General features: G+C 35.1%; 1 protein-coding gene across 3 annotated transcripts in view; it reads right to left on the bottom strand.

The window, feature by feature from the left end:
- LOC102805195 (rabphilin-3A-like) overlaps positions 1 to 15,031 on the bottom strand; it is a 64,634-nt gene extending 49,603 nt beyond the window's left edge. For all 3 annotated transcript variants that reach the window (XM_085491677.1, XM_085491678.1, XM_085491679.1), the window contains exon 1: positions 14,876 to 15,031. The gene's annotated coding sequence lies outside the window, so the exon portion shown is untranslated. The remainder of the gene's footprint in view (positions 1 to 14,875) is intronic.
- Between the last annotated feature and the right edge of the window lie 577 nt (positions 15,032 to 15,608).

Here is a 15,608-nt window from a genome sequence, read left to right as displayed (position 1 = left end):
AAACAAAATTAAACATAATTACATGAAAAATCAAGTAATATCCAATTAATACTATATGCACTGTATTAACCTCAATGCCCCTTATATAATAATATACATGCAGTATAAATTAAATAAAAGTTCCCAAATAATAGTATAGCCATATACCAGAGAAAAATTTTGCGAAGCATATGATTTATATTAAAAACTAAAAATATAATATCAAGTTACTACACTATCTTATAGACAGATTTTTGAGAGAATATTATTAATATCTGGTTTTCAAGATCAACATGATTAGTTATTTAGGCCATGTTTTGAAAAATATACATGCTAGTCACACCAAAATTGAACTTGATGAGTGTTTGAATTATTGTAATTACAAGAGAAATTTTACCAATATCTTGAAAAATATACAAACAACTCATGCCAAAATTGAACTTGGTCAAGATCACTAACGGGTTTATAAAATATCAGGTGAAACCTATCATAAGGTTATTCACAAGAAAAACGTTTATACCAAAGACAACAACAGACATTTACCCTAAGTATATCTTTCGCGTCATTTATGATTTAGACAAAGCAAACACTAATTGTGACTTAACTTATTTAAGATCAGCTGGCAAAGAACCCAATTATAGATTTCAAAGCCCCTGGTTCTTATTAGAGCTTAAGAGAAAATAAAGCCAGTCATCCCAGCTTTAGACTGGCAGAGTCTGGACGATTTATTTCTTTTTAAAGTTTAAATTAAATACAAATATCGTGAAATGGAGGTGTTAACACAAAATCCCCTGTAACTGCAAAACCATCCAGACTAGACGCAATTGCCACACCCTCTGTGGTGAAAGCAAGAACTAGTGTGTTTTCATACTAGTTTTTATGTTAATGAGCAGAATGACAGGCAAGAACGTTATCCAATCAGAATAATTTGACCTTTAAACTATATCTAGTTAACCTTTGCACCTGAAGACTGTTCACTTTTCTTGCAGTTTCTCGATCATCAATCATAAAAAAACGAATTACTATTTATAGCGTTTCGTACAAATTATTTTAATGGAAAGAAGTATTCAGCGTGTAGCGTTATCTCTTCTGGGTTACAGAGAAGCACGATGCACAGAAGACAAAAATTGATGGTTTTACTGATAGCCAAGATGTTTTCATTTCATTTCATTCATTGTTTTTAACAAGAAGTCGAAAATATCACTTTTTACCAAAAATTACAAAAATATTCATCAAAATTAGAGAATTAAAGATATCATCATGAAATAAACAAATCTGAGTTAGAACCACATGTAGTACCTATATATGTAACATCAAAGCAATTGGACTTTAGGTTTTTAACAAGAAGTCGAAAATATCACTTTTTACCAAAAATGACAAAAATATTCACCAAAATTAGAGAATTAAATATATCATTACAAAATGAACAAATCTGAAAGAGGTCTACCCAAGGTACATATACACCAAGTATCAAAGCATTCAGGCTTGTAGTTTTCAAGAAGAAGTCGAAAAAGTAAAACATTGACACGGACGACGGACACCGGACAATCACTCATATGATAAGCTCCGCTCGACAAAGTCGACAGCGGAGCTAAAAAGCTAGCACATCTGATTAAAAATCTGTACCATTCAATATAAGACCATTCTCCCAAACCTTATACCAAATTTCGAGGTTTAGTTCACTGACCAGTCAGATGAGAGGGTCAAACCCCTCCCTGTTATGAGGGGCAACATGTACCTACATGTATTTATGGTGGTATGTAAGAATACAGGTAACGTGGTAGTTATACAGATTACTACTTGTATATGATATGTAGCTAGCCTGTAATAGATCATTTGCCATTCACTGCGAGATATGTATGTGTGAAATCAAATGTAAAAACAAACAAAGGTTGCAGAGGTGTCAAAACATCATGTGGAATTTGACGAAAATTAAAAATACCATTTTAAAAATACTGGTCAATATTTTGGCAAACAAAAAAATCCTGATCAATATTCTGGCCATTAAGAAAATAATGGCAATTATAATGGCCAGAAGTGACTTTTTAAAGGAATCTGACCAGTGAAAAAACAATTATTATTATAACCGCCTCACTAACCTGAAAGTACCCCGGTACAAATATACCGGTATATTCAAAATTTATGAAAATTAAAACTTTCCGAAACGCAACGGAATTTACAAAAGAATTACAGGCGCTGTTAAAAGTACTTTTGGGGTAGTTCTACGCTTAATAATGTGCATCACATTTACATTTTATGATGGTCAATTTTGATGGAGTAAGAGTATCTCAACGACACATTCCTTAGAAAGATTGGCATTTTGACATTGAACTGCAGAAAACAAGATTCAAATTGAATCATTTGATTTTTTCAGCAGACGTTCGTTCAGCCCACGCCTTTCAAGCATCATGCCTGCTTGCAGTGAAGCGAAAATTATCTATTTTGCCAATTCAACAGAAAATACATGCATATTCTCACAATTAATACACAGTGAATCTATTAATACAGGTACACATGTACTAGTCCATATTTGTAAGGAAAAGAACAAATTAATCACAGTCATCAGTGATTAATTTGTTTTTTTAATTATCTAAACATTCTATTATCAAGATTCTAACTAATTATTTCCATTACAATTGATTTGAATGAAAGATATAGCATTAGTGCCTGAATATGTAGTTCAGTATTATTATACTTGTAATAAAATTCATTCATTTTGTTGCTATGACAACAATGAGAATAATCATCATCTCATTGGCACATTCATCATACATCTATTCATTCTAAACACATTTTGGTAATAATCGCTGTTCTAAAAATAGCCTGTCCACTCAACTGGAAAGGCTATTGAAGATGTCAAAAACATTCCCCATGCAAATATTAACATTATCGATTATATTAATTTATAATTAAAAGCAAATAACCATACTACAAAATGTACACGTTATTTGTTTTAATTAACTGACTTGAATAATAATTAATCTAAATTATCACAATTAATTACTAATTATTAATTGAGCTTAGCTCTATAAAACAATATACATGTATATGCAAAAACTTCTCCTACCTTTATCGTACAGAGTGTAGGTAGGATGCAACCCACAGCCACAAAGTAGATCATCTACTTATATATTAACCACAAATCACAATAAAACAAATCTAATAATAAGCCATCTACAAAGGCATTCAATATAATCGCATCATATATTGCAATATTAGACTACCTGTCATCATCATCATCAGCCAATCAAATTATACGATACATCATCATCATCCAATCAAATCATAAGCTATTCTTACAAATATATGTATTGTTACATGCAAGGGGCCAAAGTTGGGAATGACAAAGTCATATAATATACACCACAGCTCATTCAATCACTGGTAAATTCCTGTAGTGTGTCTCAAGACAAAACGTAATAGAATTAAAAGTTCATTGATTGTTGCCATCACAGACAGATTTCTAAAAATAGGATTTTCTTTTATATTCTTCCTGTACATAGTCTTTAATTCACATCAATATTTTAATAAAATTTGATGTAATTTATATTTTATTAAACATGGCCTTGTAAATTGAACATACATGTAGGCCATCCAAGTGTAGATTATATCTCTTTTTGAACCGGCTTCAGTCAGTAGGGTAGAGAGGATGTGCCAGGGTGGGATGGACATTTAAGGAGGTGCATAGGTGTAGCTAGGATGGGGTCAGTGGGTTGGATGTGCCAGAGTGGGATGGACATTTAAGGAGGTACATAGATGGGGTCAGTAGGTTGGATGTGCCAGGGTCACGGTGGGATGGACATTTGTAAAGAGGTGCATAGGTGTAGCTGCAAAGGGGTTAGTGGGTTGGATGGGCAGGGACGGGATGGACATTTAAGGAGGTGCATAGGTGTAGCTGCAAAGGGGTCAGTGGGTTGGATGTGCCAGGGTGGGATGGACATTTGTAAAGAGGTGCATAGGTGTAGCTGCAAAGGGGTCAGTGGGTTGGATGTGCCAGGGTGGGATGGACATTTAAGGAGGTGCATAGGTGTAGCTGCAAAGGGGTCAGTAGGTTGGATGTGCCAGGGTGGGATGAACATTTAAGGAGGTGCATAGGTATAGCTGCAAAGGGGTCAGTGGGTTGGATGTGCAAGGATGGGATGAACATTTAAGGAGGTGCATAGGTATAGCTGCAAAGGGGTCAGTGGGTTGGATGTGCCAGGGTGGGATGGACATTTGTAAAGAGGTGCATAGGTGTAGCTGCAAAAGGGTCAGTGGGTTGGATGGGCAGGGACGGGATGGACATTTAAGGAGGTGCATAGGTGTAGCTAGGATGGGATCAGTGGGTTGAATGTGCCAGGGTGGGATGGACATTTAAGGAGGTGCATAGGTGTAGCTGCAAAGGGGTCAGTGGGTTGGATGTGCCAGGGTGGGGTGGACATTTGTAAAGAGGTGCATAGGTGTAGCTGCAAAGGGGTCAGTGGGTTGGATGTGCCAGGGTGGGATGGACATTTAAGGAGGTGCATAAATGTAGCTGCAAATGGGTCAGTGGGTTGGATGTGCCAGGGTGGGATGGACATTTGTAAAGAGGTGCATAGGTGTAGCTGCAAAGGGGTCAGTGGGTTGGATGTGCCAGGGTGGGATGGACATTTAAGGAGGTGCATAGGTGTAGCTGCAAAGGGGTCAGTGGGTTGGATGTGCCAGGGTGGGATGGACATTTGTAAAGAGGTGCATAGGTGTAGCTAGGATGGGATCAGTGGGTTGGATGTGCCAGGGTGGGATGGACATTTGTAAAGAGATGCATAGGTGTAGCTGCAAAGGGATCAGTGGGTTGGATGTGCCAGGGTGGGATGGACATTTAAGGAGGTGCACAGGTATAGCTGCAAAAGGGGTCAGTAGGTTGGATGTGCCAGGGTGGGATGGACATTTGTAAAGAGGTGCATAGGTGTAGCTGCAAAGGGGTCAGTGGGTTGGATGTGCAAGGATGGGATGGACATTTAAGGAGGTGCATAGGTGTAGCTAGGATGGGATCAGTGGGTTGGATGTGCCAGGGTGGGATGGACATTTGTAAAGAGATGCATAGGTGTAGCTGCAAAGGGATCAGTGGGTTGGATGTGCCAGGGTGGGATGGACATTTAAGGAGGTGCATAGGTGTAGCTGCAAAGGGATCAGTGGGTTGGATGTGCCAGGGTGGGATGGACATTTAAGGAGGTGCACAGGTATAGCTGCAAAGGGGTCAGTGGGTTGGATGTGCCAGGGTGGGATGGACATTTAGGGAGGTGCATAGGTGTAGCTGCAAAAGGGTCAGTGGGTTGGATGTGCCAGGGTGGGATGGACATTTAAGGAGGTGCATAGGTGTAGCTGCAAAGGGGTCAGTGGGTTGGATGTGCCAGGGTGGGATGGACATTTGTAAAGAGGTGCATAGGTGTAGCTGCAAAAGGGTCAGTGGGTTGGATGTGCCAGGGTGGGATGGACATTTAAGGAGGTGCATAGGTGTAGCTGCAAAAGGGTCAGTGGGTTGGATGTGCCAGGGTGGGATGGACATTTAAGGAGGTGCATAGGTGTAGCTGCAAAGGGGTCAGTGGGTTGGATGTGCCAGGGTGGGATGGACATTTAAGGAGGTGCATAGGTGTAGCTGCAAAGGGGTCAGTGGGTTGGATGTGCAGGGTGGGATGGACATTTGTAAAGATGTGCATACATGTAGCGACATGTAGATGTGGGATGGATATATAAGGGGTAGATAGGTGTGGTTAGGGTAATGGTGGGTTGTGGTCAGTGGGGTAGATGTGGGTGGATATGTGTGGTTGGGATAATTGGTGATTGGAGTTATATCATGTTTTGTCATACTGGTATGATGTGTTGCAACCTTCAGTTAGGATCACCAGAAACACATACTTCAAGGAATGGTTTGCTAATCAGAGTAGACTGTTCTTTGACTTGGAATTAACCCAGAACTTAACTGATGCAAGAAAAACATACTAACCACTGTACCAACATTACCTAGGTATGGTGGTATCCACTGAACCGCAAACGATCTTTACATTTACGATTAGGTTGCAGTTAAATTATGACATTTGTAAAGAAAAATAACTACTCCATCGTACCACAATCCATTTTTACTAGTCAGTAAAAACAGACTGACTGGGGCAGTATTAATGTTGAACCCTGGTGCCATTATTTGTTTTCATTGCTTTCATTGGACACATGGTGCCTTGTAATCCACTGGGGTAGCATATGACCCATCAAAACATGCACAGATTAATCCCCATACAACAACACAATTCTATGTCTGTAATACATACCACAGTTAGATACTTGTACATTGCTATAAAAATTGGTATCAATTCATGTACATTCAATAAATTTATAAAAAACGTTTCATCATAAAATTAATTTTGTTATCATTGAATAGTCAAACACTTAGAAGGAATTGAAATTACACAAAATAAAACTGTTTATCATGTTACATGAGAACTGTGTGATGTGATCAATATCTCCATACTAGCGTGCTATAATTCCTGCAATGTGATTGGTTCACAGACATAGTGTGACATTTGACATTAGTTGACCCCAATTGTCAAACATTGACTTAGTTAAAAAGTGAAATGAATGTACAGTAAATATAATCCATAGTAATAAAGGGATGGTTCCAATTTTTAGGGGTAATATAATAACCTTTTCACTACAAATTTATAGTCTGCACTTTCCTTCAGAATATTGGGGGAAAACATAATTTTTTGAGTAAAAACTGAAAATTGACTCGAATTTGGCGTGTTGGCTCCAACATTAGGGTTCATTTCCAGAAAAATTGAAGAATATAAGAAAAAAGAGCAGACAAATTTTGGCAAGGAATAAATAACAAGGAAATTTCAATTCTCCCAGCCCTGATATGTAAATGAGACACATTTCAAAGTTATTCAATAATGCGCACGTATTTGTAGACGTTGCATAGAGATAGAAATAATATCTTTTGCACAAATGGTATTTTTAGGATATTATAAAATAGAAACAGGGATAACAATTATTCAAATTCACTTATTTTATAAATCATAATTTTTGTGTTAACGATGGTAATATTATTTATGATATTTGACATTGCACTATCATTATATATCAATTAATCAACTCATGAATTACATTTTTATCAAAACATTCAATGAATAGGTTTATTGTATCCATGGATACACAAATAAGATTTATTTAATTTATGACCTTTTCAATACTATGATGTTACTCCGATCCCCCCATGCATAATATGTGTATCTTCACAGTGTGACATAATACAAGACAGATTCAAACTGCCCATCCCATAGTTTGATGTCATATGCATTTTTTTTTTTCATTGTATGCACTGCCTGAAGCAGTGTGACCTCTAAAGCCAATATGGCGCACCATCAATGTACAAAGATTTGCTGTGACGCAATTCGGTGAGCTAATTCACTGGCGCGTCTTTGACACAGCAGAAAATTGTATATTGATATCCTCATTTTGAAATACATCTTACAATTGTTCTGGAATTTATAATTTAATAAAATTAAATTTTAAAAACAAAATAAACGTAAAACTGTAGAAAATTTGGGGCCACAGAAATTTTTTTTTAAGTCCTATCTCCCCAGCACTCAAAAGCTGATGGAACTTGAATTTGGGGATTCCATTTTGACTCAAAATCAGCCCTCTTAGAGAACACACAGGCCTTAAGGTTGTACCATAGCTATTAATAACTTCAATACAACTATTGTAGTATTTAATCATGTTACTAAGATGTTACTAGCAATATTACTCAGCATAATTTAGATATGTGGCAGTTTCAAAAGCAAGCTAAACTCACTTTTAATAATCAGCTTTAAACTGGCATCAGTAAATGTTAAGATTTGACCATACAGTATTTAAGTATTAGTTTCACTTTCAACACATTTCTTTTTTTTTATGGCAATGGAAATATGTATGTGATAAATATATAAACCCACAATATTTTTTTCTTAGGACGACATCAGCAGTGACTCCTAATTACCACCAAAGTAGCAATGATTCTCGCTTGTGGCTTAGATTGATACAAAAATCGGTGATAATCCCTCGTGTCTGCTGACGTCAGTCAACCTATGAGAAAATATCTTGGGATTACATATACCACAAAATACGCACAAAGGCAGTGCAACGTTTATTCAATGGTGATGCGTTCCTGTACTGCCTGAGAGCATATTTTGCGGTATTCTCACAATGACCTTATTATTGTAAATCTTTTCATGCTTGCAGTAATGTACATGTAGAGATATAAGATTCATTTCTGCTCTGTTTGCGTTCAGAATAGTAATTCTATTCCATAATGCGTAGGATGCAAAATGACATATGTAACATTTTCAAACAGGTTCGTACAGGGTTTGACTAAATTAATAGTTTTCACTTTAAGAAATATAATAATAATAAATATTGAAAAAGAATTTTAAATTAAATATAGAAATCTTGGTATAAGTCTGCTAAGTACAATGTAACATACAAGACAGGTTAGGAATGGATTTTGAATGGAATATTTGCGATGGCAGCAATATTATGTATGAAAAATAATAGAATAATTATTAATATTCAATATTGAGAATTTTTGGGGATTTGATGATTTTACGGCACTCATGAATATGTTCTATAAATTTTAATTTAAAAATAAATTTTAAATAAATTTTAATTTCTGAAAATTTTAATTTAAAATTTTAACTGATATGTGAAATTCATGAAGATTTGACTCGTAAAATTAAAGCTGTTTACGGTACGCGTAGTGAGGCCATCACTGCTCAAGTAACAAAAGAATGAGTTTTATCTCTTAAAGGAAATATTCTGACATCATGTGATATGTGAATGCATGTGCATTTCGTGAAAGGAAATAGCAAAGATAGAAAGAGTGAGATAACGGTGACACTTGAGCAGTCTGGTCATCTTATCTCATTGAAAGGAGGCCTTAGAGAGAAACACAGGAAACAGCAATGATAAAGATTCTCTTACGTAATAAAACATCAAAGTTGATAAATATAAGGTTATTACGAAGATACCTCAAAGTATGCACGAACACAGTGGCAGTATCGACCTACGCGCAGCGGAGGTCGATGCGACAGCGTACTGTCTTCGTGCATACTTTGAGGTATCTTCGTAATAACCTTATTATTATACATCTTTTCCTTCCAAGGATACATCATGGGAATGCCGAAATCCAAAAAGTTTAGAACAGAATCAGCGAACTTCGTTGTATGGAGTCTGCTCAAATCGTGGTGGCAGCCATGTTTGTTTTTATTATTAGAGGATGCTTATGCACGTAATCATTCCATATTTGGAATTTGCATTTCCTAATATGGTAATATGAAAATACCCCGTAAAATACCGCAAAATTAGGGCATGCTGTAACTTATGGCGTTACGGTGACAGATGTATAATAATAAACATTATAAATATAAATCTATATTATCTACATAATGTAAGATGTGTGTCTTGTTACATTGTATATCACATGACAAGTTATATATTCCATATCTTCTGTATAGATAGGTATACACAATGTACAATAACGCAGTCAACTGTTTCCCATAATCCTTTAGGTGCCAGATATTTTTCCCGCCAAAAAATCAGTGCAAATATTTTTTATATTTTGTGAAATACTATAGAATACTTTATTTTCGCATGAACTTAATTTTCACTATTTTCGCTTAAGGAATAATTCAGTGAAAATAAAATCCGGTGAATGTACATTTTTTCCTATATTTTACATTCAACTTGTCACAAATCAGTGAAAATAAATTCCATACAAAACACCCAAAATGATTTTTTTCAGTGAAAAATTAATTCCAGCTAAAATAAAGTATTTTACAGTAGTCACTAAATCTTATCATCATTTTCGACTATACAGACATTTTCAGATATTGCTTTTAATTTTTAATAAAAGGTCTGTAAATTTTTTTCAACATTTCATGTAGGGAGGGGCAGACTATACAAAAACATTTTATAGATGGTGCCATAAGTTGACAATGGCATTCAGAGGGTTGACTATCATGGAGTCAGTGCCATGTGGATAAGTAATATATACACTAGAGCACATAATGTATTCTGAATAAGAAACTGTTGATTTTGATATCAGTTTTCAAATTAAAATATTGACAATTCTGAATTAATACCTGTACATCTAAGTTCCTAAATTTTGTATTGTTTTTTTTATGAACAAAAGTTCGAAAGAGAAATTGTCAATGTTGTTTTACCAATACATGTAGAGTAAAAGATGTAGTGAATTATTTTCAAGGCCATAGTAGTTTAAATCCCCTGAGATAACTAATTTACATAAATGTTCAGCCATCTCATATTAAAGGCACATACATATATTTTTTTATACTATGATATTTTCAATATTTTATTGTAATAGACATTCATGATATTTCACTTAGAATTGTGTAATTTTAAGAAGAGATCAAAATGTTTAATTATTCAGCGAATTTACTTATTGATTGCAGGATCCATGTTCATTTCCCCCATTAAAATGCATTTGTGCTTATGCGTGCAAGCGAACCCTTTCGCCTGCCACTTGTAATGCTGTTTACTATGACAGCAGATTCAATTTGAGAATTTGTTTCCAAGTGAGGTTGGTTACTATGCTTTTGCTCGTCTTTTGCTTCATCATTGTATGATCCTTTCTATCAACAAAAATGTTTATGTTTAGTTTCATGTTTCCAACTGCCCTTTTTCACCGGGTACAGATGGCATGTATGTAAGCCACTGCTACCGTTGTAAGCATTACATTCCTGTTTTACCTGCCAAAACTCTCGTTATTTGTTCTCATTGTATCTAGATAGCAGAGTATAACTTGCATAAACAAAAAATGTTGGAGTTATTTTGTTTTAGGTAGTACCATAAAATCTGTATTAGAAGCCGGATTCCTAATATAAGTCGCACCCATGCTTTTTGAACAATTGAGAACCACAATTTCTCATTTGTGTAGATGTTCTAATAGAAGCAGCATCCTCCCTGTTGCATTGTTCCATTTTAATAGAAATCATGGCTTCTAATACAGATTTTACAGTATTATACTATTACCATTTTTTCCCATTCATTTTTGCTATCTGTGGGGAGGGAGGGGTGGCTTTTAGCAGGTAATGTGTAAATATATATACCACTGATATTTTACAATTGAGGTGTCACATGCCTGCATAAATTATTTAAAATTAACAGCAAACTAAAAGAATCATTGTTAAACACTTAACTTAACAAAGTTAACGAGTTCTTTTGGCCTTTCTTATAAATAGGTTTAAGGGATTTTTAATTAGGTTAATCTCAATACACATGTAGATCCCACACTCACTCAATTGAAAAGTAAAACAGTCAAAGCTGTCGATAGTGACCATATTTGGAATACAAAGTGAAGTTTATAAATAGGTATATAAATTTCACATCTCTATGTGAACAGTGACATCGTAACAATGGATTGGTCACTTAAACATGCCTTCATTGGAGATGTGCTTTCCATGGTAAAGACAAAAACGATATTTTATCTAACATGTAAGGCCAGTCGCAACCACAGGGGCTCTGTAACTTGCTAGGTTTGTCAGTTATTTAAAAGCGTCGACTCTGACAAACAAAGCGAGCTGACAAGCAAATGTGGTTGCAACAGGTGGCTACGAAATTAATCCATCCAGGTGATTGACCTGTAATAAATACAACTATTTTTTAATATGAAAGTATTATTTCTATTTGAATCACAGTGTCATGCTATGAGATTTAATGAGTTCAAAGGGTAACTATGTAATTAAAATTACTTTATTTTATTCACATATGATATAATCACACACCATATATAGCAGATAAATGTTGGATAAAGTGCGTAGATGTATTCCTATAACCTATATGTAAAATATACCCAATTAATATTCACAGGTGTACTGTCTAATTATAATACATTATGCGATCTCAGCAACACCCGCTACTCACGACATTCGTATTAATAAACAGTGGTGCACCATTTAATACATCAATGTCAGATCATTTTTGCGAAAAAAATATACTTGAAAAAGATAAAATAGTGTGTAGCCTTACCAAAGTGTTACACGTAGCTTATAACAGTACATGACAGACATGTACGACCAACGACATAAATTTGTCATTTTAAGTGAAAATAAATTAACGCCTCAGGTGCATGTAAAATAAATAATAGGATACGATATGTTTACTAATAGACGTACATATTTATGTAAGTGTGCGTTTTAACCCAACACATGCCTTTATCTGAATATACAATATACATCAATTTTGACAGTGAAAATGTGTCTGTTCCAATGAGGTTATCAGGAACGTCGCCTACAAGCATGACCGATCATTACCTGTCACATCGATATGTCACAGTGTATGATTTCCATATCAGTGGCGTTCTCGCTTTTATGTCTTCCGCTCGACTTATCACAAGAATTCATCACAAATTCAAATTATAATAGAAGTTAACAGGAAAAATTAAATTAATTTATTATTTGATAATAACGAAACAAAAATCAATATAATTAGCATTTTGAGCTGTTTAGATCAGTTGCCATGGTAATATTGACAGAGAAAACTCAATAGATCAATATGAATAGAAACTTGGCTTTGTCGCCTTGAGGACAAAGAAAATTACCTATAAATATAAAAGTTGTTTTTTTCGTTCATTTTTTTTCCAATGAGTTGTAGTGTAAAGTTATTTCTGGTACATAATCATGGTTTAACTACACATGAGAATAATGGCATCTACAGTAGTTAGAATTTTATAGTCACTAAACAGAATGACGTAAATGAAATAATTCTACAATATTATGAGATTATTCTGAGGATGCCGCAAAGTATGCACGAAATCAGTACAGCAGGAGTATCTGCGTAGTGATGGAGGTTGATGTGGCTATGTACTGGCTGAGTGAATACTTTGCGATATCTTTAAAATAACCTTAATATTATACACCTTTGTGAACCAACCGCTAGATATTGGAAGCCCAAAACTTCTTTTTTCAAAAATGTCTGCCATCTTGGAAATATCCCATAATTGTTCCATATTTGGAATTCTCATTTCCTAATATGGTAGGATGTAGATACACCGTGCAATACTGCAAAATTACTGCAACCTGTAACTTACAGTGATACGGTGACGAATGTATTTTTTTCATAATTATTTAAACTTTTTATTTATTATAGAATTAATTAATTTACTATTTAATAAATTTAAAGAAAACTATATGTGTAAACACATGTGTATTGTAATTGCAGTAATTCAATCTTCTTGTAATTTCACTACACTATTATCTTCTATTATTTTCTTCCAATGTATGTGTACAGAGTAGCAACAGTCAAGCAGTTTTAATACCATAATATTTCTAGCAAAATACTATTGTCTATATTTTTCTATAATTTTTTTTAATTTTGGACATTCTCTTTCAAAGTGTACCGGTACATGTTTTTATCAAAATGTTTGAAAAAAAAATGGAGAAGTAGGTTTGTTTTGCTGCATCTTGACTTTGACATTCAAATAGTACTAGTAAATGGATACCACATGTCATTTTCAGTAATTGCTAAATCCACAAAAATTAAACACAGTGAATATTTATCTTTCTACAGTATCACTCCATTAGTGCATGTGATTTAATATTGAATACAGACGTCATCTACTACATATGTGTGAATATGCCCACCAAATGAAGCTAATACAATTCATATAATACCTCAACCTCTGGTTTCAATGTTTACATTTTCCCACAAAAATATTTTTACACCAGATAAGAACACATTCATGAATTAACTCCCTTTCTATGGCCTTAGCGTAGATATGGACATTAGCTTTAGATAAAGGGACATTCCATTAGCAATTTGTGTTACATCGACCACACCATTCAAGTATTTTCACCATGCAGTCCGTCATTTTCATCATGCGTAGACACGCAGAGTAAGCAAAGATAACTAAACTTGCAATTGTTTACAGAGATAAAATTACAATTATTTAACATTCATGGAATAATATGAAAAAGTAGCAGCTGCTTCAACAAGTCAGCTAAAGAATCATGCTAAATATATATTGAACTATGGTATATTTCTAGTTAGGAATTCTGATATTGGGCTACTGAGGGTATAATCAATAAAATATGTTTTATAGATTTTCTTACATTTTATCAGAATATATTGTTACACATTCATAACAACTTGTTAAATTCATCAAAACAGTACTACATTGTTAAACTCATTTTTTTTAATTTAATTACTACTCAAAATTCCAATAAATTTAAATGTTCTCTACTTACAATATTATTGTTAATTCAGGTATTTTTTTGTGGTTATGAATTTCCTGGAGGGGGGGGGGGGGTTCTTCGAAAAGAAAATTGCGCTTGTACGTCGGTGTTTCACCCAGGGGCCAAACTACTTAGCATACTGAACAGAGGAGGTCATGGGGTTCATTCATAGACCCGGAAATGTCAATAACAACAATAACCACATACATGGATTCTGTTTTGGTCTATATAATTTTAGACAGAAATTTGTGGTCATAGCCAACACAATGACGGTCGGAGACGTCGTTATAATACATAGGTATAGAGGGCCCCAACTCTTTGATTCACTATTCATACGCAAACGGTAATGTCTTCACTCGTCAAGCGCTCACATTGCGGGAGACAGGGCAACCAGTGATTTGTAACACTGACACTCGGCAAAAACTGCCAAAATACCCTGTATGAAATCGTAGGAAATAGGACAGTCGCTGACCATTAATGAACAATTGTGATCGGCACTACTATATACACGATAATGTAATCTGGACACGTTTTCACGATCAATTTTGGCCTCGACGAAGATGAATCGATTCTTTCTGCGGTCAGATCTCGGGATTTCGTAAATAAACACCGCTATTGGTCACAAATTATACAGCGCACAACGAGGCTGGACTTACCTGTGATTCTGTGAGTTTGAATAAACAATGATCAAGTGAGAAATCCGGGTGATATTAGGAAAAATATCATGTGATACTACTCTATTCGACGCGATCAACGACTGTCTACTACTGCTCAGCCGTATTACCCGAGAAATTCATTTATTTGATTGGCCGTGACGTCAGCATCGAACTGCTAAGCCGTGATTTGCTGTTAGAGGGCGCAATCAGCGAGATCATCAGGAGTCAAGCCCTCGTGTTATGGACAGGATAAGGATAAGAAAGATAAGAACAGTGGGTCGGATTATCTTATCTCTCATGGTATATATATATTTTCTGAATAATATATATCCGTCATTGCGACAATTACAATAATGGCTTCTTTTTTTCATAAAGGGCGGTTAAACAAACAATGTATTTTACACGCGTTGTGTTACGTCACCATGAATCCCATACCGAACAGAACGCGGCGCGACAACCACCGCCCTTTAAAAGAAATGGTGGCAAACTGTCTGGCAAGAATGAGTTGAGTTTTCCGTTTGTCGATCTCCTACGATGTATACTTTATAATGAAGCACACAGTTAGGATGGCAATTGTATTTAAATGCGCCAAGAATGGTTATCCAAATAGGAAAAAACAATGTAATTGCTCGGATGGCAAGTTTCAATTCAATGAGAGCGATGTTAGTATCAATGCCAATGCAATTGCACGGGACATAACATAAGGTAGTTCGTTGCTGTTAAAACAAAACAA

Source organism: Saccoglossus kowalevskii, chromosome 16 (assembly GCF_978046115.1).
Source record: "Saccoglossus kowalevskii chromosome 16, keSacKowa6.1, whole genome shotgun sequence".
Taxonomy (NCBI): Eukaryota; Metazoa; Hemichordata; class Enteropneusta; family Harrimaniidae; genus Saccoglossus; species Saccoglossus kowalevskii.
Note: the sequence above shows the minus strand (reverse complement) of the source record. Positions and strands in the feature narration are given on the sequence as shown.